The sequence below is a fragment of the Scyliorhinus torazame genome, chromosome 1 (assembly GCF_047496885.1).
Source record: "Scyliorhinus torazame isolate Kashiwa2021f chromosome 1, sScyTor2.1, whole genome shotgun sequence".
Taxonomy (NCBI): Eukaryota; Metazoa; Chordata; class Chondrichthyes; order Carcharhiniformes; family Scyliorhinidae; genus Scyliorhinus; species Scyliorhinus torazame.
The window spans coordinates 132,082,850-132,103,125 of NC_092707.1; the positions used below are offsets into that span (position 1 = coordinate 132,082,850).

The window sequence follows — 20,276 nt, forward strand, 5'->3', positions numbered from 1 at the left end:
GCCATCATCGAGGCCAGCAACAGCCCCTGGAGAGCCCAAGTGGCAGTGGTTAAAACTGGGGAGAAACACAGAATGGTCGTGGACTACAGCCAGACCATCAATCGGTACACTCAGCTCGACGCGTATCCCCTCCCACGGATATCTGATATGGTCAATCAGATTGCACAGTATCGGGTCTTCTTGACGGTAGACCTCAAATCCGCCTACCACCAGCTCCCCATTCGTAAATCGGACTGTCCATACATTGCTTTCGAGGACAACTACACCAGTGTGACATGTTCCATTTCTTACAACAACCAACCTCTGGCTCATTACTTTAAGAACAATTTTGTGCCGCAAGTTCAATCTCTTTATGAACCACGATGGGACTGCACTAACCTAGGCTGCATTGAACCTTTACAGGTTGTTGACATGAATCATTTGTTTCATTAGCGAGGCTGAGATTTTCAAGTGAAAGATTGGTGTCTAATGCGCTGAACAATCAACTTGGCACCTTTTACCACCTCTGCCCCATACCCCACCCTTAGCGGTTTCTCCATCTCCTTTATCTTGTCTTTATAATCCTCTTGGCTACAATGCTACTCATAACTTTGTACATTACAGAGCATATCTCTTTGTCTGCATTAGGGTTCTTTGTCCCCTTATAACTTCTTCATTCCTAGTTCTGTACTCTGTGAATAGTATTTCTAAATCTGATTCATTTTGTTGCCTGTCTTTTTTCTCTTTGGCGGTGCTAGCCAGTGCAATTTCCTGAGCTCATTACATCACAATCTTTCTATCTAAAGTGGAAAGTTTTTGTTGTATTCGTTTTCTTTGCTATCATAATCCTGGCCTTCAACTCCACTATATATTGGTCACTATAATATTAGTCACTCAAATATTTATTGTATCTTTCTTAATGTCAGGTCTTGCTTATGTGTTTTTTTGACCAACTGTTTCACGTATTACATAGAACATTACAGCGCAGTACAGGCCCTTCGGCCTTCGATGTTGCGCCGACCTGTGAAACCACTCTAAATCCCATCTACACTATTCCCTTATTGTCCATATGTCTAGCCAATGAACATTTGAATGCCCTTAGTGTTGGCGAGTCCACTACTGTTGCAGGCAGGGCATTCCACGCCCTTACTACTCGCAGTAAAGAACCTACCTCTGACATCTGTCCTCTATCTCCCCTCAATTTAAAGCTATGTCCCCTCGTGCAAGACATCACCATCCGAGGAAAAAGGCTCTCACTGTCCACCCTATCTAATCCTCTGATCATCTTGTATGCCTCTATTAAGTCACCTCTTAACCATCTTCTCTCTAACGAAAACAGCCTCAAGTCCCTCAGCCTTTCCTCATAAGATCTTCCCTCCATACCAGGCAACATTCTGGTAAATCTCCTCTACACCCTTTCCAATGCTTCCACATCCTTCCTATAATGCGGCGACCAGAATTGCACGCAATACTCCAAATGCGGCCGCACCAGAGCGTTGTATAGCTGCAACATGACCTCCTGGCTCCTAAATTCAATCCCTCTACCAATAAAAGATAACATGCCGTACACCTTCTTAACAACCCTCTCAACCTGGGTGACAACTTTCATATTGTGCAAATTTTATGGGCAGGATTTCCAGCCCCATCCACCACCAGGATCGACCGGTCGCACTGAATCTCCCACAGTAGGTTCCACTATAAAGAGGCTGGAAAATCCCAGCCTATGTCTTAACTCTTACCATCTCCTGTATGGATTTCCCAATATATATATAACCCTCTCAACCTGGGTGGCAACTTTCAGGGATCTATGTACATGGACACCGAGATCTCTCTGCTCATCTGCCAAGCATCTTACCATTAGCCCAGTACTCTGTCTTCCTGTTATTCCTTCCAAAATGAATCACCTCACACTTTTCTGCATTAAACTCCATTTGCCACCTCTCAGCCCAGCGCTGCAGCTTATCTATGTCCCTCTGTAACTTGTAACATCTGTCCGCACTGTCCACAACTCCACCAACTTTAGTGTCATCTGCAAATTTACTCACCCATCCTTCTACACCCTCCTCCAGGTCATTTATAAAAATGACAAACTGCAGTGGCCCCAAAACAGATCCTTGCGGTACACCTCTAGTAACTGGACTCCAGTCTGAACATTTCCCATCAACCACCACCCTCTGTCTTCTTCCAGCTAGCCAATTTCTGATCCAAACTGCTAAATCACCCTGAATCCCATGCATCCGTATTTTCTGCAGTAGCCTACCGTGGGGAACCTTATCAAACGCTTTACTGAAATCCACATACACATCAACTGCTTTACTCTCATCCACCTGTTTGGTCCCCTTCTCAAAGAACTCAGTGAGGCACGATCTACCCTTCACAAAACCGTGTTGACTATCTCTAATCAAATTATTCCTTTCCAGATGTTTATACATCCTATCTCTTATCAACCTTTCCAAGGTTTTGCCCACAACAGAAGTAAGGCTCACTGGTCTATAGTTACTGCGGCTGTCTCTACTCCCCTTCTTGAACAAGGGGACAACATTTGCTATCCTCCAGTCTTCTGGCACTATTCCATCTGACAAAGATGACTTAAAGATCAAAGCCAAAGGCTCAGCAATCTACTCCCTAGCTTCCCAGAGAATCCTAGGACAAATCCCATCCGGCCCAGGGGACTTATCTATTTTCACACTTTCCAGAATTGCTAACACCTCCTCCTTATGAACCTCAAGCCCTTCTAGTCTAGTAGCCTGAATCTCCGTATTCTCCTCCACAACATTGTCTTTTTCCTGTGTGAATACTGACGAAAAATATTCATTTAGCACCTCTCCTATCTCCTCGGACTCCAAGCACAACTTCCCACTACTGCCCTTGACTGGCCCTACTCTTACCCTAGTTATTCGTTTATTCCTGACATATCTATAGAAAGCTTCAGGGTTATCCTTGATCCTACCTGCCAAAGACTTCTCATGTCCCCTCCTGGCTCTTCTTGGCTCTCTCATTAGGTCCTTCCTAGCTAACTTGTAACTGTCGAGTGCCCTCACTGAACCTTCATGTCTCATCTTTACATAAGCCGCCTCCTTCCTCTTGACAAGTGTTTTGACTGCTTTAGTAAACCACGGTTCCCTTGCTCGACCACTTCCTCCCTGCCTGACAGGTACATACTTATCAAGGACACGCAGTAGCTGTTCCTTGAACAAGCTCCACATTTTCATTGTGCCCATCCCCTGCAGTTTTCCTCTCCATCCGATGCATCCTAAGTCTTGCCTCATCGCATCATAATTGCCTTTACCCCAGATATAACTCTTGCCCTGCCGTATATACCTATCCCTTTCCATCACTAAAGTAAACGTAATCGAATTGTGGTCACTATCACCAAAGTGCTCACCTACCTCCAAATCTAACATCTGTCCTGATTCATTACCCAGTACCAAATCCAATGTGGCCTCGCCTCTCGTTGGCCTATCTACATACTGTGTCAGGAAACCCTCCTGCACACATTGGACAAAAACGGACCCATCTAAAGTACTCGAACTATAGCGTTTCCAGTCCATATTTGGAAAGTTAAAGTTCCCCATAACAACTACCCTGGTGCTTTCGCTCCTATCCAGAATCATCTTTGCATTCCTTTCCTCTACATCTCTGGAACCTTGTTTAACTACTTCCCTTCCTAGTGCTTCATTGGATTCTATGGAAGACAACAAATTATATGGTGGAAAGAAACTGTTATGGTAGTTTGTGTTTTAAAACATATGTGTTAGACAGTTATATGATTGCAGGTGATTCTGGTTTGGAGTAAAGTAGTTGCTGGGCACTTGAGATTCTTATGGTTCTACAGTAATGTCATTTTGATGGGCTGAATGGCCTCCTTCTTCACTGTAAGGATTCTATGAATCAAATGTATTGTTCAAATAACCTGGGTCTTTTACTAGACATCAGTGAGTAACATAATCTCTAAGATTTGAAGATTATTGAGTCTTCAGCTAGACACAGCAATGTAATATTGGGTTGTAGTCCACAAAGTAGGTAGCCGAATGCATTGTTTAAAAGGATCTTCTTTATATAAATAATGAAGTTTAATAATAGTAACTCAGCAAAACTGTAGTATCAGTAATAACTATGAAAACAGGAGCTCTAGTTAAACAGGCCTTGCTTACAGGTCACCTCCCAAAACCGCATATGCTCCAAACCCTCAACGGACACCAGTAAAACAATTACATAGGAAAAAGGCGTGTAAGAACACTTGACTCAGAATGACACTCTGAAACATGGGTGTTTTTAGTTTTATTAATGTGCTGTTATTTTTACTGTTAATGGTAGTTATCAATCACTGTTCTAATATTTTTCTTAAAATCAGAATCTTTCCATCAATAGCCGAATTAATGAACAAATTTTAATTACAATGTAGAACAAACAATTTCTGTTACATCATATAAAAGGACCATGCTCAGGAACCCCTGAAAAACAGAATATTTACAATATTTCAGTTACGTATGCTTGAAGCAAGATTGAAATGTCTAGCGCCAACATTTTAGTTTTAGTTTTTTAAGATACTTTTTAAAATTTCAATGTGACGGCCCGCACAAGTAAAACGTGTAATTTTTTTTGGGGGGAGATCAACATTAATAGAGAAATGGTGCTGGGAAAGTTGATGGGATTGAAGGCGGATACATCCCAGGGCCTGAGAATCTGTATCCCAGAGTGCTTAAGGAGGTATCTCTGGAAATAGTAGATGCATTGGTGGTCATCTTCCGGGATTCTATAGACTCTGGAACTGTCCCTGCAGATTAGAGGGTAGCTCACGTCACTCCGATATTCAAAAAGTGAGGTAGAGAGAAAGCAGGGAATTATAGACCAGTAAGCCATACATCGGTAGTGGGGAAAATGCTTGAATCCATTATCAAAGACTTTATAGTGGAACATTTAGAAAGCAGTGGCAGGATCAGTCAGAGTTAGCATGGATTTATGAAGGGAAAATCGTGCTTGACACATCTGTTGGAATTCTTTGAAGAGGTAACCAGTACAGTCGACAAGGGGGACCCAGTCAATGTGGTATATTTGGACTTTCAGAAGGTTGACAAAGTCCCGCATAAGACATTATTGTGCAAAATTAAAGCACATGGGATTGGAGAAAATTTATTGAGGTGGATAGAAAACTGGTTGGCAGAGAGGAAACAAAGAGTAGGGATTAATGGGTCCTTTTCAAATTGGCAGGCAGTAACTAGCGGGGTACCACAGGGATTGGTACTGGGATCCCAGTTATTCACAATATATAGTAATGATTTGGATGAGGGAACAAAATGTAACATCTCAAAGTTTGCAAATGATACCAAGTTAGGTGGGAGGGTGAATTGTGACGAGGATGCAGGGATCCTACAGCATGATCTGGACAGGTTGGGCGAGTGGGCAAATCAACGACAGATGCAATATAATTTGGAGAAGTGTGAGGTTATTCACTTTGGAAGCAAAAACAGGAAGGCAGATTACTACCTGAATGGTTATAAATTGGGAGGGGAGTGTGCAGCGGGACCTGGGTGTCCTTGTGCACCAGTCGTTGGAGATAAGCATGCAGGTGCAGCAGGCGGTAAAGAAGGCTAATGATATGTTGGCCTTCATTGCAAGAGGTTTCGAGTATAGAAGCGGGGATGTGTTGCTGCAGTTGTACAGGGCCTTGGTGAGGCCACACCTGGAATATTTTGTGCAGTATTGGTCTCCACTGAGGAAGGATGTTCTTGCTCCCGAGGGAGTGCAGCGAAGGTTTACCAGACTGATTCTAGCGATGGCGGGACTGTCATATGAGGAGAGATCGACTAGGTTGGGATTGTTCTCGCTGGAGTTCAGAAGAATGAGAGTTCAAAAGAATCTCCATCCTCATAGAGACGTATAACATTTTAACGGGACTAGACAGGGTAGATGCAGGGAAGATGTTACCAATGATGGGTGTGTCCAGAACCAGGGGTCACAGTCTGAGGATTCAGGGTAAACCATTTCGGACAGATATAAGGAGACATTTCTTCACACACAGAATGGTGAGCCTGTGGAATTCATTACCACAGGAAGTAGTTGATGCTAAAACGTTGAATATATCCAAGAGGCAGCTAGATAAAGCACTTGGGGAGAATGGGATCAAAGGCTATGGGGGGAAAGCAGGATTAGGAAATTGAGTTGGATGACCAGCCATGATTGTGATGAATGGTGGAGCAGGCTCAAAGGGCCAAAATGCCTCCTCCTGCTCCTATCTTCTTTGTATCTATGTATGTAAGCAATCGCATGGATAAATAATTCATTGCCAAGCTAACATTAGTAGAATTGTGAAAGTGGTGGCATTTTCAACCGTACAGGAATTTCTGTTTGAATCCGGCCAGCTGGATTTTTAAATGTGAATAATGGAAAGAATACTTAAGACATTTAAGCAACTTAGAAGATTATTTTCCCTACCTTGTTTGTCTTTTTTCTTCTGTCCTAAGACCATAAGACATAGGAGCAGAAGTAAGGCCATTCAGCCCATCGAGTCCACTCCACCATTCAATCATGGCTGATTTCAACTCCATTTACCCGCTCTCTCTCCATAGCCCTGTCCTCTATTTAAGACACTGACTTATGCTGGAGCATATCTCCAAGGGTGTACGTAACCCTCTAATACACCTGCAAACCATTAAAGTGACAGTTAATAAACTATTTGTCTGCCAGGGCATCAAGTCTAAAGCAGAACCTATTCTCATCAACACCGTGTACACATGTTCTGTCCAGCAGATGTCATTAGACTGTAATTGGGACTGGCACTCTGGCTGATTTCTTTTACCCCCTGCCCTGTGTTCAATGCTTCTGAGAATTACAACAACCCTATCGCAATCCTGTCTGAAATCAACTGACTGCACTAACCAGGGAGCAAAAGAAGATTTAAGCAGTGGTGTTACTACAATACTGAATAGATCATCAAAATGCCACGACGCTTTCTCCAGTCTTTATAATGGATCTGTTATTACAATTACAGCCCTCACATTAGTTGTAAAGACGAGGGAATCATTCCATCGCCATTTTCGTACTGCTATGATCCTCATTGCTATGGTAACTGCTTGGTCTTCGAAAAGCAGATGCGATGTTGCCTTTCTCTCTCCATCCCTTGCTGCAGTACCACACAGCTGTTCAGTTTTTGTTTTATTGTCCTGCCGTCTCTTGCCCCTCCCCACTGATCAATTCGATATACTCCACTGAATGTTTAAAAATATTTTCTTTAACTGAGAACCCTTATAAAGCCCCGGATATACTGGCATTTTAATCAATTACAATTTTTCATTGTTCTGCGTTGGAGCTGATATGAAACCAAGGTTGCATTCAATATCCAGTTCCAACATATCCTTAAACATAGATGTCAGATCAAGAATGAACTAACGTGATCGTCCATTTATGTTAAGGTGACTGTGCCACGTGAGCTAATCCCCAAGATTAAAGCACATTGCCTGTTTATTGCTGTCTAAGATTATTTGATTTTAAGAATGCATTTGTAGAGGGTGGATCTTCGAAGATATCGAAATGATCACCCCTGTTGTCGATGTGACTTACTGACGCTCATTCGCCAAGCTCAAGAATAAAGAATCGGTATATTTATGGCGTACCGGAGACTTACAATTGGTCGTGTAGCATTTCAGGGGTTACTGCGTTCATACAGGAGGGGTAAGTACAAAAATATCAGAGCAACAATAGTAAACAGTTTGGCAGTAACCTTCAAATACCTTTAGTAATAATGAAAAATCCTTAATGGTAGACCGTATATTCTCTGCGTACAGGGTGGGTTTTAAAGGACACACCAAAGGAGTAATTTAAACGTCAAAATATTTTTGAACCAATCTTGGTAGGCAAGGTGGAACCCGAAGAGTGGCACCTGGTGTGGGAGGCGCTGGATTATTATTGTGCTACGTTTCTGAGCTGTTGACATACTCTGATCCAGGCTGCTCGGGGGGTACACTGCCTGCTGTTGCTTTGGCATGCTCCATCCAATATTCTATCTTTTGCTCAATGATTGGGTGGAAGGTGAGTTAGGTGCATGTGATTGGTGCGTTTGAGTCACTAGCTGCTCGTTTTACATACTCTGACCCACCCACAACAGAAACTGATACTTGCCATGAGTTTGGACCTTACGTACGATATGTACATTGTATGAGTGAAACGTGATTTTCAGGATTCTTGTTTGCTTTCCTTGGTCTTTTGAACCAGTTTCTTTTTGCAAATCAAGGTGAGCTGCTATGAGTTTTGCTTTGCATTGTGAGCATTTTTCTTATTAATTCTGATACTTTGTGATGATTTTAAAACAGACGCCATTTTGCATTGAGGTATTAATTGTGTAGCTTCAATGAAGCATCCTTGAGACAGGTTCTCCTGAGTATAATCTATTTCCTAAGAATATTTTATAAAACTATTTTGTTTGTTTTTTCTATTTAATAAATATTATCTTAATTCTGCCACGTTCTGTTGCTGCACTCATTACCACGTCTAAACTTCTACCTGGTTTCTGTAAATTTAGTCTGTAAAGCATTGGTACTCGGGACTTGTCACTATCAAATACAATAAGACCGCTAACTTTCGTAAATGCTGTTCCATTCCGTCTGTCACCGTTCCGGCTGTGAATCAGTTTATTTATTGTGGAGCAATTGTTATATCATTGCACAATTAACTAGCTGTTGATACTGGGCAGGGCAAGGCACTCTTCCGATGTATATAAACTTAAAAAAAAATCGATTGTTTGGGAACGTGACGTGTTGGTGTGATCAATACGGGGTCCTTCTTTGTCTCCGTTCCTTTTGTGTTTACAGCCTCTTGCAGTCTGGAGAGGAGGAGGGGGTGGGGTGGCTTAATTAGGTGTTTGTTGCCTTTTGAAGTGCCGTCATAACCGTGTCTTGTGGGATTTGTACTATTTTGGCTTCGTGATTTCAGTAGTCTGTACTTGTAAGATTTGTAGTTGCTGCACTGTTATAATTTATAGCTCAGTCAAGTAAATTATCTTGAGGTTGATTCCAAAGAGCAGTTGCATTGTGATGAAGCTCACCAATGTAGTAAGCTATTCCATTTAAACGTGTTTATAAACCTGGAACTGCATCTCAGAATAGTGTAGGGTATTTGAATCACTCTGTTATACCCAAACTGAAGACATTTTCTGACTTTTGGGATATCTGTTCATTGCTGCATGCAAATTGTGCTCCATTGCACCAGAACCTTTTTTTCTTCACTCATTTCCAAAATGTTATTGCATGTTCATTTTACTATATAACAAGCTGCCTAAAAATCTTGGGTGTCAACATTTCCACTGGTAATATCAGTGAAATATGGGAAGAGCTCATTCAGCCAATGCTAACGATTGGGAATTTTTAAATGTAAGTGAGCTATACTCAAAGCTAGTATTGTTCATGTTTTCCACAATCTTTCATGCCGGTTCTAGATCCTGTTTTCTCCAATCAAACTCTTGCTCATAGCCAATCAAAATCAATTGATCATGCCAATTGTACTGGTTTTGGAAGGCTCTTCAAATTGCATGTGTTTTTGTAGGTGCACTGATACTATAAAGAATGGTTACATAATAGAAGGTGATCAGACCCAGCAACCTGCAAGTCCAATCCAGCTAGTTCCATTCCCCTGTTCTCCAAAACCCTGCAAATTTTTCCCTTCCAAGTTCCCTTTGAAAGCCATGATAACCTGCCCCTACCACATAATCATTAGCTGTGTTTTTTAAAAACAGCTTTTCCCTCCTGTCACCTTGGTTCTTTTGCCATTCACCATAAATCTGTATCTCCTGGTCCTCAACTCTTCCATCAATGGGAACAGTTCCTCTCCTGTGTAGACCCCACTTGATTTTGAACATCTCCCATCAAGTCTCCTCTCACCTTCCCTGCTGTAAGCAGAACAACCCCCAGCTTTTCCAATCTATTTGCATAAATGTTTCTCATCCTTGCAACCTTTCTAATAACCCCCCTCAAAAGGCTCCAATTCTGAAAATGCACTTCAGGAAGGATGTGGAACATAATATTCTAGTTGTATTCGAACTAGTGTCTCATAAAGATTCATCATAACTTTCTTTTGAACTCTGGTCCCGATTTATAAAGCTCTGGATCGTCCATCTTTGAAATACTTTCTCAACTTAACAGGTATGTTTTAAGATTTTCATGTCAAAAATTATTTAATTTATAAGAAATCTGATTAGTGTGTACCAGTTTTTTTTCAAGTGGGTAATTTTCAGGTGGAGGAACAGACAGCCTGATTTCAGAGCTTGAGCAGCGGCTGGAGTCACCATAATGCATCCACGAGGCTGAAAGCTATATAGATAGTACATTCAGAGATGTAGTTACATCACAGCTTTGGAGCCTGGAGATAGTGAGGGAATGGGTGACCACCAGGTATTTAAAGAGAACTAGGTAGGTAGAACAGGAATCCCCTGGGGTCCAGCTCACAAATCAGTTTGCCGTTTTGGAAGTTAGTTCCTCATAGGAGTGCAGTCAGAGCCAAGTTTGTGGTACCACGAGTGGCCCAGTGTACAGGACAGGAGGAAGAAGAAAGGAATGCCAATCATATTTGTTAGTTAGGGGAACAAATGGGCATTTCTGTGGCCTTAAATGTGACTCGAGGGTGTTGCCACTCTGGTGCTAGGGTCAAGGAGTCACCGAACGGTTGCAGCACATTCTTCTGGGGGAGGGTGAACAGCCAGAGGTCATGGCCCACATTGATACCGATGACTTCAGCAGGAAGGAGGTATGGTCTTACAATCAGAAATTAAGGAGTTAGGCAGAAAATTAGCAGGCAGGACCTCAAATGTACTGATCGATGGATTACTCCCAGAGCCACATGCAAGTGAATACAGAAATCCGATAAGATAGACGAATGCATTCCTGGAAAGATAGTGAAGGAAGAAGGACCATAGATTCCTGAGACTGGCTTTGCGGGAGGTGACACCTGTACAAGCCGTTTTTTTGAATTTGAACAGAGCTGGGACTGAGTTCCTTGCAGGGCATTTTGCTAGTGCTGCTGGGAGGGCTTTAAACTAACATTGTTTGGGAACCAAAAGAGAATATTGGAGAGGAATATTAGGCTGCACAAAATACTGGGAGAGATAGTTAATAGTTGGAGTAAGGGAGAAAGTAATGAAGTCTAAATCAGGGTTACAGTGCATGCATGTGAATGCATGAAATACTGTAAATAAGATTAGTAAGTTTCAGGTGCAGATTGCCATGTGGAAATATAGGGTGGGATTCTCTCAGCCCAGTGCCGGGCCGGAGAATCCCTGCAACCGGTGCGAATCGCGCCCCAATGCCGGGATGCGATTCTCCGCAACGCGGAGAATCAGCGCCATTGGCGCTGGTGTGGCCAGTGCGATGTCAATAGAGCGGCCCCCCGCCGATTCTCGGCCCAGGATGGCCATCGCAAAAAACCCGAGTCCCGCCGGCGCCGTTCACACCTGCTCTCAGCCATCGGGACCTCGGCATGAAAGGGTCCGGGAGCGGCCTGTTGGGGGGGGGGGGGGGGGCTCCGTTGTGGCCTGGCCCACGATTGGGGCCCACCGACCGGTGGGCCAGCCTCTCTGGCTGGGTGCCTCCTTTCTTCCGCGTCAGCCCCTGTAGCCCTGCACCACATTGCGTCGGGGCCAGCGCGGAGCAGGGAGCCACTGCGCATTTGTGTGTTGGCGCTGGTGCCACTGCGCATGCGCGCGTTGGCGTCGGTGCCACTGCGCATGCACGGACCCCACGGTGCCCAGTTGATGCCAGGATCAGCAGCTGGAGCAGTGTCGATCGCTCCAGTGCCATGCTGGCCCCCTGTAGGGGTCAGAATTGCTGATCCTGAGGCTGTGTTGACGCCGTTGAGGAACGTGACGGCGTTTCCGACGGCGTCAACACTTAGCCTCAGGATCACAGAATCCCGCCCATGAAGTTGTGGAAATAAGAGAAACCTGGCTCAAAGAAGGTCATCCTGGGTGTTAACTGTTCCTGGTATACGGTGTTAAGAAAAGGTAGGAAGGAAAGCGGGGAGGGGGGGGTCGGCACGTGTGTGGTGCGGTATTGATTTGAGAGAGCATTGCAGTGCTGGAGAAAGCGGAGGGTTCAAGAACAGCATCAATTTGGCTAGAGTTAAGGAACAAAAAGTATGCAATTACGTTGCTCCATGTAGTCCAGACCACCAACTAGTGGGAAGAAATGCAGGGAAATTACAGAGAGCTGCAGTAGAGTAGAGATAGAGTAGTTATAATGGGGTACTTTAATTACACAATATAGACTGGGACAGTGGTAATGTAAAGGGTGGAGAGAGGTAAATGTTTTGCGATGTGTTCAGGAAAATCTTTTGCAATGGCATGTGTCCAGTCCAACGGAAAAGCATGCACAGTTGGACCTGGTTCTTGGAAATAACTTGGGCCAGGTAGATCCAAGTGTCAGTGGGGAAATATTCGGGAGACCGTGATCATTGTATCATCGCTTTTCTTTTTCTTTTTATAAATTTATAGTACCCAATTAATTTTTTTCCAATAAAGGGGCAATTTAGTGAGGCCAATCCACTTACCCTGCACATCTTTGTGTTGTGGGGACGAAACCCACGCAAACATGGAGAATGTGCAAACTCCACGGAGTTTGAAGGGAGATCTAATAGAAACTTACAAGATAATGAATGGCTTAGATAGGGTGGACGTAGGGAAGTTGTTTCCATTAGCAGGGGAGACTAGGACCCGGGGGCACAGCCTTAGAATAAAAGGGAGTCACTTTAGAACAGAGATGAGGAGAAATTTCTTCAGCCAGAGAGTGGTGGGTCTGTGGAATTAATTGCCACAGAGGGCGGTGGAGGCCGGGACGTTGAGTGTCTTTAAGACAGAAGTTGATAAATTCTTGATTTCTCAAGGAATTAAGGGCTATGGAGAGAGAGCGAGTAAATGGAGTTGAAATCAGCCATGATTGAATGGTGGAGTGGACTCGATGGGCCGAATGGCCTTACTTTCGCTCCTATGTCTTATGGTCTTATGGACAGTGACCCAGAGTTGGGATCGATCCTGAAACCTTGGCGCTGCGAGGCAGCAATGCTAACCACTGTGCCAACGTGCTGCCCTGTGATCATTGTAACATAAGGATCAAGATGATGGAGAAAAGGACAATGGGTATTGCAGAGTAAGAATAATTAACTGGGTGAAAGCCAACTTCAATGGGACAGGAACGGAGCTGGGCCAGATAGACTGGAACGAAAAGTTGGCAGGAAAACTGTAGCTGAGCAATGGGTTACCTTCAAAAAAGAAATGGGTCTGGCACAGTCAAAGTATATTCTCTCAAAAGGCAAGACAAACAAATCGAGACCTCCCTGGGTGAAAAAGGAGATGGAAATTAAGGTAAAGAAGAATCGGTGTGCTTTTGGCAAGTGTCAGGTTGAAAACACAATTGAGAACCAAAGCAGAGAAGTGAAGAGAAATTATGAGAAAAGACTGGCAGCCAGCATAAAGAGAAACCCCAAAGCAGTCTATGGGCATATAAATAGTAATAGGTTGAGCTGATTAGGGACCTAATAATAATTTACTTATGGTGGTAGAGAGCATGGGTGAGGTATATACCAAGGAGTTAGATGCTATCCAGGCCATGGTGACAGATGAGGAAGCTGTCACTAGAACGATTCACAATTGATAAGGACGCAGTGTCGGATAGGCTGGATATTTAAAGTGACAAGGCGCCAGAACCTGATGAGATGCATCCAAAGATGTTGAAGGAAGTGAGAGTGGAAATTCCAGGGGCATTTGCATTAACTTTCAGCCTTCCCTAGGCTCAGGGGAGGTACAAGAGGACTGGAGAACTGCAAACATTACGCTCTTGTTCAAAAAGAGGTTGTAAGGATAAGCTCAGCAATTACAGACCAGTCACTTTAACTTCAGTGATGGGAAAGTTTCTAGAAATAATTATTCAGGATAGAATGAGTAGTCACTTGGAAAAATATGGGTTGATTAGGGCGAACCAGCATGGATTTATTTTGAAAGGGGGAATAGTGTTTAACTAACTTGCTGGACTTTCTTGCAGAGGTAAAAGAAAGGGTTGGTGAGGGTAATATTGATGTCTTGCATATGGACTTGATACAGTGCCACACAACAGACGTGTGAGAAAAGCTATAGCTCATGGAATAAAAATGATGAGTAGTAATGTAGATACAAAATTGGCTGAATAATAAGCAGAGTATTAAATATTTTTCAGGCTGGACGAATGTTTCTAGTGGAGTTACCCAGGGGTCAGAATTGGGACTCTTGCCTTTCCTGATCTTTAGATCTTGGTGTGCAGGCAGCAATTTCAGTCTGTGGAGGACACAAAACTTGGAAGCAATGGAAACTATGAGGAGGACAATTGAAAGGATGTAGTCAAGTTGGTGGTGTGGGCAGATAGGTGGCAGATGAAGTTCAATGCAGAGAATTGTGTGGTAATGCATTTTGGTAGGAAGAACATTGAGAGACAACATAAAATAAGGGGTAAAATCCTTAATGGGCTGCTGGCGTAGAAGAACCTGGGTGTATTTGTGCATAGGTCAGCGAAGGGCAGGACAGATGGAGAGAGCAATTAATAAAGCATACAGTATCCTGGGCTTTATTAATAGGGGTATAGAGTACACGAGCAAGGAGGTTATGCTGAATGTATACAAGACACTAGTTAGGCCGCAGCTGGAGCATTGTGTACAGTTCTGGGCACCACACTAGAGGAAGGATGTGAACACATTGGAGAGAGTGCAGAAAATGTTTACAGGAATGGTTCCAGGGATGGGAAACTTCAGTTGAACATACATAGTTGGGATTGATGTGATCAAGTATCATAAAATCCCTACAGGCAGGTTCAATCGAGGCATTCTAAGAAATTAGATGACCATCTGAATAGAAACAATGTAAAAGGCAAAATGGCACTAAGTCATAATGCTTATTTGGAGAGCTCGTACACAATGGGCTGAATAGCCCCTTCTGAAAAATTCTGTGAAATACTAATGACTAATTAAATCCATTTTCAGTTGTAATAATTAGCAATTCATAAGGTTAAATACTCTTAAATACATCAAGGAACACTTTTTCTAATGGAAAAAGCATTGCCCAATTTTGCTGGCGCATGGAAGGTTTGACACTTGTTTTGGGGTGGTGCAAATAAAGCAATGTAATTTTGGTACAATTTCTTGGTTGCACCCTAAGCAGACATTCTACCCCCTCTAATATTTTAGCATTTGACAACTTTACATCCCATCAAACTATAATGCACCATTTTGTTACATGTGGCTGCTGTACAGCAAGCAATATAACTAACTTGTATTCCTCATGGGTAATGTGTGAAAACATGGGGTGCAATCAAGATTTGTTTACCCTCTTCCCATACAATTTGTATTCCAGCGGTTACTTAAGAAATCCCACTTAACCAGCATGATTCAATATTGTCTTATTACTCTTCTCTTAAATCATCACCTTGAATTCCTGTCACTATAAATGCCAACATTGTCAATCTGTAACCATCAGTGCTTCACCTTGGTGTATACAGCTCAAAGGTATTAACATTCCACATAACTGATGTAAAATGTAAGCTATTATTAATGTACTCATCCTATAGAGCAATAAAGATGCAAAAAGAACTATGACACACAATGAAGTTGATATACTGTAATTGCTTGTGTGTTTAAAACCAATACAGTTATACTCGCTATTTACAGTTTGACATAGCTTGTCCCAATTAACTACTCGTACAGAGAATGTTTTTTTGCAACGTTGTCACAAACATTCGATATGCATATACTATACCCATTGCAGTTTAGAAGAATTGAGAGGTGGTCTTATTGAAACATAAGATCCTGAGGGGATTTGACAGACTAGATGCTGGGTGGATGTTTTCACTTGTGGGAAAGACTAGAACCAGGGGGCACAGTTCAAGAATAAGCATTCTATTGTTTAAGACAGATGAGGCCTTTTTTTTTCTCACAATGTTATTAGTATGTGAAATTTCCTTCCCCAGAAAACAGGGGAGGATGGGTCATTGAATTTATTCAAGGCTGAGTTGGACAGGATTTTGATTGGCAAGGGCGCCTTGGGTCATGGGAGGGAAGATAGCAAAGTGGCTCTGAGTCGCAACCAGATCAGCCATGATCTTCTTGAATGGCAGAGCAGGCTCAAAGGCCTACTCTGAAAAATGTATATGGATCATATTGGTTCATTTTTATATTTGTGCAAATCTGTGGTATTGATGATACCACAGTATAATGTAGCCAAAGCTTTTAATTTTGAAATACAATTTTGAAACTAACTGATGTAAATCAAAAGTTTTGAATTTCTAAGACAATCTTGGAGAGATTTTGAAAGAATTAATGGGGAAAGATGAGCAGTGGATAAGTTTTATATAGATTTTAAAATATTTGATAAGTTCGCATACAAGAAGTGATGAAGATAATGGCACATCGGCTCAAGGACAAATGTGTGCAAATTATTAAAGAGTTGGAGAATATAATGTAAAATTAACTTTCTCAATTTGGAAATATGGGGAGCAGTATTTCACAAGTGTCTGCATTGAAGCTTCTATGATTTATGCTACAGCTAACTCATCTAGACTTGTGAAGGGAAAATGGTCTAAATTGCCAATGGCACCAAATTGGAGTGTGGTGTATTGTGATTGACTGGCGGACAACATAAACCAATAGGATGCAATAGGATGGATGAATGTGTCGGGAAGAGTTGCATTTAGTGAAATATACAGAACTAGGGAACAGAAATATATTTAATTGGAATAGAGGTAGTTCTGATCAGATACACTGATAATTAACGGTGGCAGGAAAAGCAGATAAAGTGCCTTTTAAATAAACAAATCCTTCAATGTGTGTCCATTTACAGTTTTGGAGATCAGAGTAAGGGTACAAAAGCACTGAAAATGATGCAGTGTAAATTTGTTAAGATTCAGGGATAAGAAGTTACAGTTGTGCAGGGAGCAATTGAGATTATTTTTGTAAGGGCTGAGGGGTGACTTAAGAGATGCCTTCAAAGATGATGAAAAGTTATTATAAAGTTTTATATAATGAAAGATTATTTCCCTTATTGGTGAGGTAATATTGAGGGTAAAAATTAAAGATGATCACCCAAAAAAAAATTGAAGAGCAAAAATCTTTAGACATGCTGGTTAGAATGCGGAATTTAGTCTCAAACTTTAGTTGAAGCAAAATTCTTTGGTTCTTTTAAAAGAAAATTCAATTACTTACAAAAGAGAAATATTAAAATACATGGGAAGCATGGAAGCGTATGGGATTAAACTCTGGTTCATTTAGGAAAGCATTGCACCCTGAGCCAAATAAACTTTTTCTATTGTGTAATATTCTATGTTGCAACATATTTACTGTATTCAACTGTTACATACTATTTAACTTGGTTTAATTTTTCATGTTTGTTCAGTAGAATGTTGAAAGTGATGCAGTAAAATTAAGATCTCTTAGTACATTTAAACATGATTTCCTGAATAACAGGAAATCAACTTCTAGTCTGAAGAGATATTTTGCACACAAAAAACAAATTGACAAATGAAGCTTTCCTGAAAATGCTTGAATTTTTATTCAATTTAAATTATATGCACAACTGCGATCAAAATTATTGCCTAGGTTGTTTTGTTTAAATCTGGGTGGGGTTCCTGTGTTGCAAAGTGGTTTGTATATGTGTTACTGAGACATTGCAATTAGATATGACTTTGAATCTCTTATGGACTTTTTCAGTAAATTATCTTTTGTTTTAAATGGAGAGATGTTTTAAATGGAGAGATTTATGGCTTTCCAATATACCACAAGACTTCAGATGGGGATCTATAGTATAGTTTTGTAGTAAACATCATAGTATTAATAATATGTTATCTTATAAAAGACTGCATTTCTGGGTGAAATAATGTTGCCACTCTCTCTCCTCGTGTTACCATTCACTGGTTGTGTTAATAAACTTGCACCAGATCTCTAGTAATGTTAGTATTTATACTTGCTGTTGAAATGTGTGCCAAAAGTACCTGGTGTGGCTTTCTACTTGAAATATCCTCCTATCACCAGCTAGACTTCTAGCCTTGGGTATTTGAGTTCCCCTGGTATCCTGGCAAGATTGACAACAGGGTCTATATGAACAACAGACTTGTATGAATGTCAATATAGTGTAGTAAACAGATTTGACTGACAAAAGATCTTTATAAAAGAGTTAACAAATTTTGTGATGTGACTGAGTATGAGGTTTTCCTACTTCAATTGTATAGTATGTTTAAACTTCAAAATGTTATATGAAATCTCACTGCTCTGAATTTTATAAAGTTATGAGAATAATACAATGCATTGTGAAACAGCTGCCTATTATCATAGAATCATAGAATTTACAGTGCAGAAGGAGGCCATTCAGCCCATCGAGACTGCACCGGCCCTCGGAAGAGCACCCCACTTAAGCCGACGCCTCCACCCTATCCCCCGTAACCCAGTAACCCCACCTATTATGCTACAGAAAAATGTTTTGATTTCTGTGTCTACAGGTAAGAAATGATGGCAATGTAGTGTTTTTTTACTGAAGTAGTGTAACACCCGTGAGCATTTGTTAAAAGGCAATGGCTAGTGACAGTGATTTTTTTTTAACGATATTATTGAGGTATTTTAGGCATATAGAAAAGTGACATTGTACAGTACAAAAAAAAAGTTAAGACACAAATTACAAATTATAGTGCAAACCACAGCTCTGTTCACGCACAGACCTACCTGCCTCAATATCCCCCTATTCTACTCTACTCTACCCTTGCCCCCCCCCACCCCCCCCATCATTGCTATGTTGGCTGCCCAGTAATAGTTGCTGAAGTTCGGCAACGCCAGCCCCCCATCTCCTCTGTTTATTTCAAGCATCACCCCCTTCACCCGCGGGGACTTCCCTGCCCAAATCCCAGAATAATTTTATTCAGCCTCTTAAAGAAGGACCGCAGGATAAAGATGGGGAGACACTGAAAAGCAAACCAGAACCGCGGGAGAATCGTCATCTTAACAGTCTGCACCCTCCCTGCCAATGACAGCGGGAGCGCATCCCACCTCCGGACCTCCTCCCTCACTCTTTCCACCAGTTGGGACAGGTTGAGCCTATGCAACCTGCCCCAGTCCCGTGCCACCTGAATCCCCGAACATCGGAAACTCTCCCCCACCACCCTGAACGGCAACCCATTCAGCCTACTCTCTTGCCCCCTCGCCTGAATTACAAACAACTCTCTCTTAGCCATGTTCAGTTTGTATCCAGAGAACCGGCCAAATTCCCTCAGGGTTGCCATAATACCGTCTATCCCCACCATTGGGTCCGATACATATAACAGCAGATCATCCGTGTATAACGAGACTCTATGTTCCACTACCCCCCCCCAGACCAACCCTTTCCAGCCTCTAGAAGCTCTCGGTGCAATTGCCAGCGGCTCTATGGCCAGCACAAATAGCAGTGGGGAGAGAGGGCAGCCCTGTCTTGTCCCACGGTGCAGTCTAAAGTAGTCCGATGTCGTCCTGTTCGTCCTTACACTCGTCTTTGGGGCCTGATACAATAGCCTAACCCAGTCGATGAACCCCGCCCCGAACCGTCCTAGTACATCCCACAGATAATCCCACTCGACCCGGTCAAAAGCCTTTTCAGCATCCATGGCTACCACTATTTCTACCTCCCTACTCTCCGGGAGCATCATAATCACGTTGAGCAGCCTTCTTATGTTGGCCACCAGCTGCCTCCCCTTTACAAACCCGATTTGGTCCTCCACAATTACATCCGGGACACAATCCTCAATTCTAGTCGCCAAAATCTTGGCCAGTAACTTGGCGTCTACGTTGATCAAAGAGATCGGCCTGTATGACCCACAGGCCTCCGGGTCCTTATCCCGTTTCAGAATGAGCGAGATGGTGGCCTGTGGCATCATCGGGGGTAAACTCCCTCTGTCTCTTGCCTCGTTAAAGACCCCGACCAGCATCGGCCCCACTATCCCGGCAAATTTTTTGTAAAACTCCACCGGATACCCGCCCCGCCCCGGGGCTTTACCCGACTGCATGACCTTCAGGCCCCCCAATACCTCTTCGATCCTGACCAGGGCCCCCAGTCCGTCCACCAACCCCCTCCCCACTCTTGGGAAGGTCAGTTCGTCCAGGAATCGCCTCAACCCCCCCCCCCCCCCCCGGTCCCCTGGGTGGTTCCGAAGTGTACAGCTTCCTATAAAAGTCCCTAAAGACCTTGTTCAGCCCTGCTGGATCACCCACTAGATTACCTTCCCCATCCACTACCCTCCCTAGTTCCCTGGCCGCTTCCCTCTTCCTCAGTTACTGCACAAGCA

The 20,276-nt window shown here is 42.7% G+C and overlaps 1 protein-coding gene and 1 long non-coding RNA gene across 5 annotated transcripts in view; one reads left to right on the top strand and one right to left on the bottom strand.

Moving 5' to 3' along the window:
• The window catches only part of LOC140412655 (protein 4.1-like), a 351,517-nt gene that overhangs the window by 66,517 nt on the left and 264,724 nt on the right, over nt 1–20,276 (top strand). Inside the window, exon 1 of one of the 4 annotated variants that reach the window (XM_072500849.1) lies at nt 7,633–7,650. The exons of 1 other annotated variant lie outside the window; for it this stretch is intronic. The gene's annotated coding sequence lies outside the window, so the exon portion shown is untranslated. Of the gene's footprint in view, nt 1–7,632; nt 7,651–8,051; nt 8,210–20,276 lie in introns of those variants that run through there. 2 more of the 4 variants (XM_072500848.1, XM_072500852.1) reach the window with 2 other exon arrangements.
• On the bottom strand, nt 4,016–7,944 carry LOC140412771 (uncharacterized). Its single transcript, XR_011941964.1, has 3 exons — nt 7,710–7,944; nt 6,415–6,621; nt 4,016–4,433 (listed from the first exon to the last, which is right to left on the bottom strand). It is a non-coding gene; the product is annotated as an uncharacterized lncRNA (long non-coding RNA).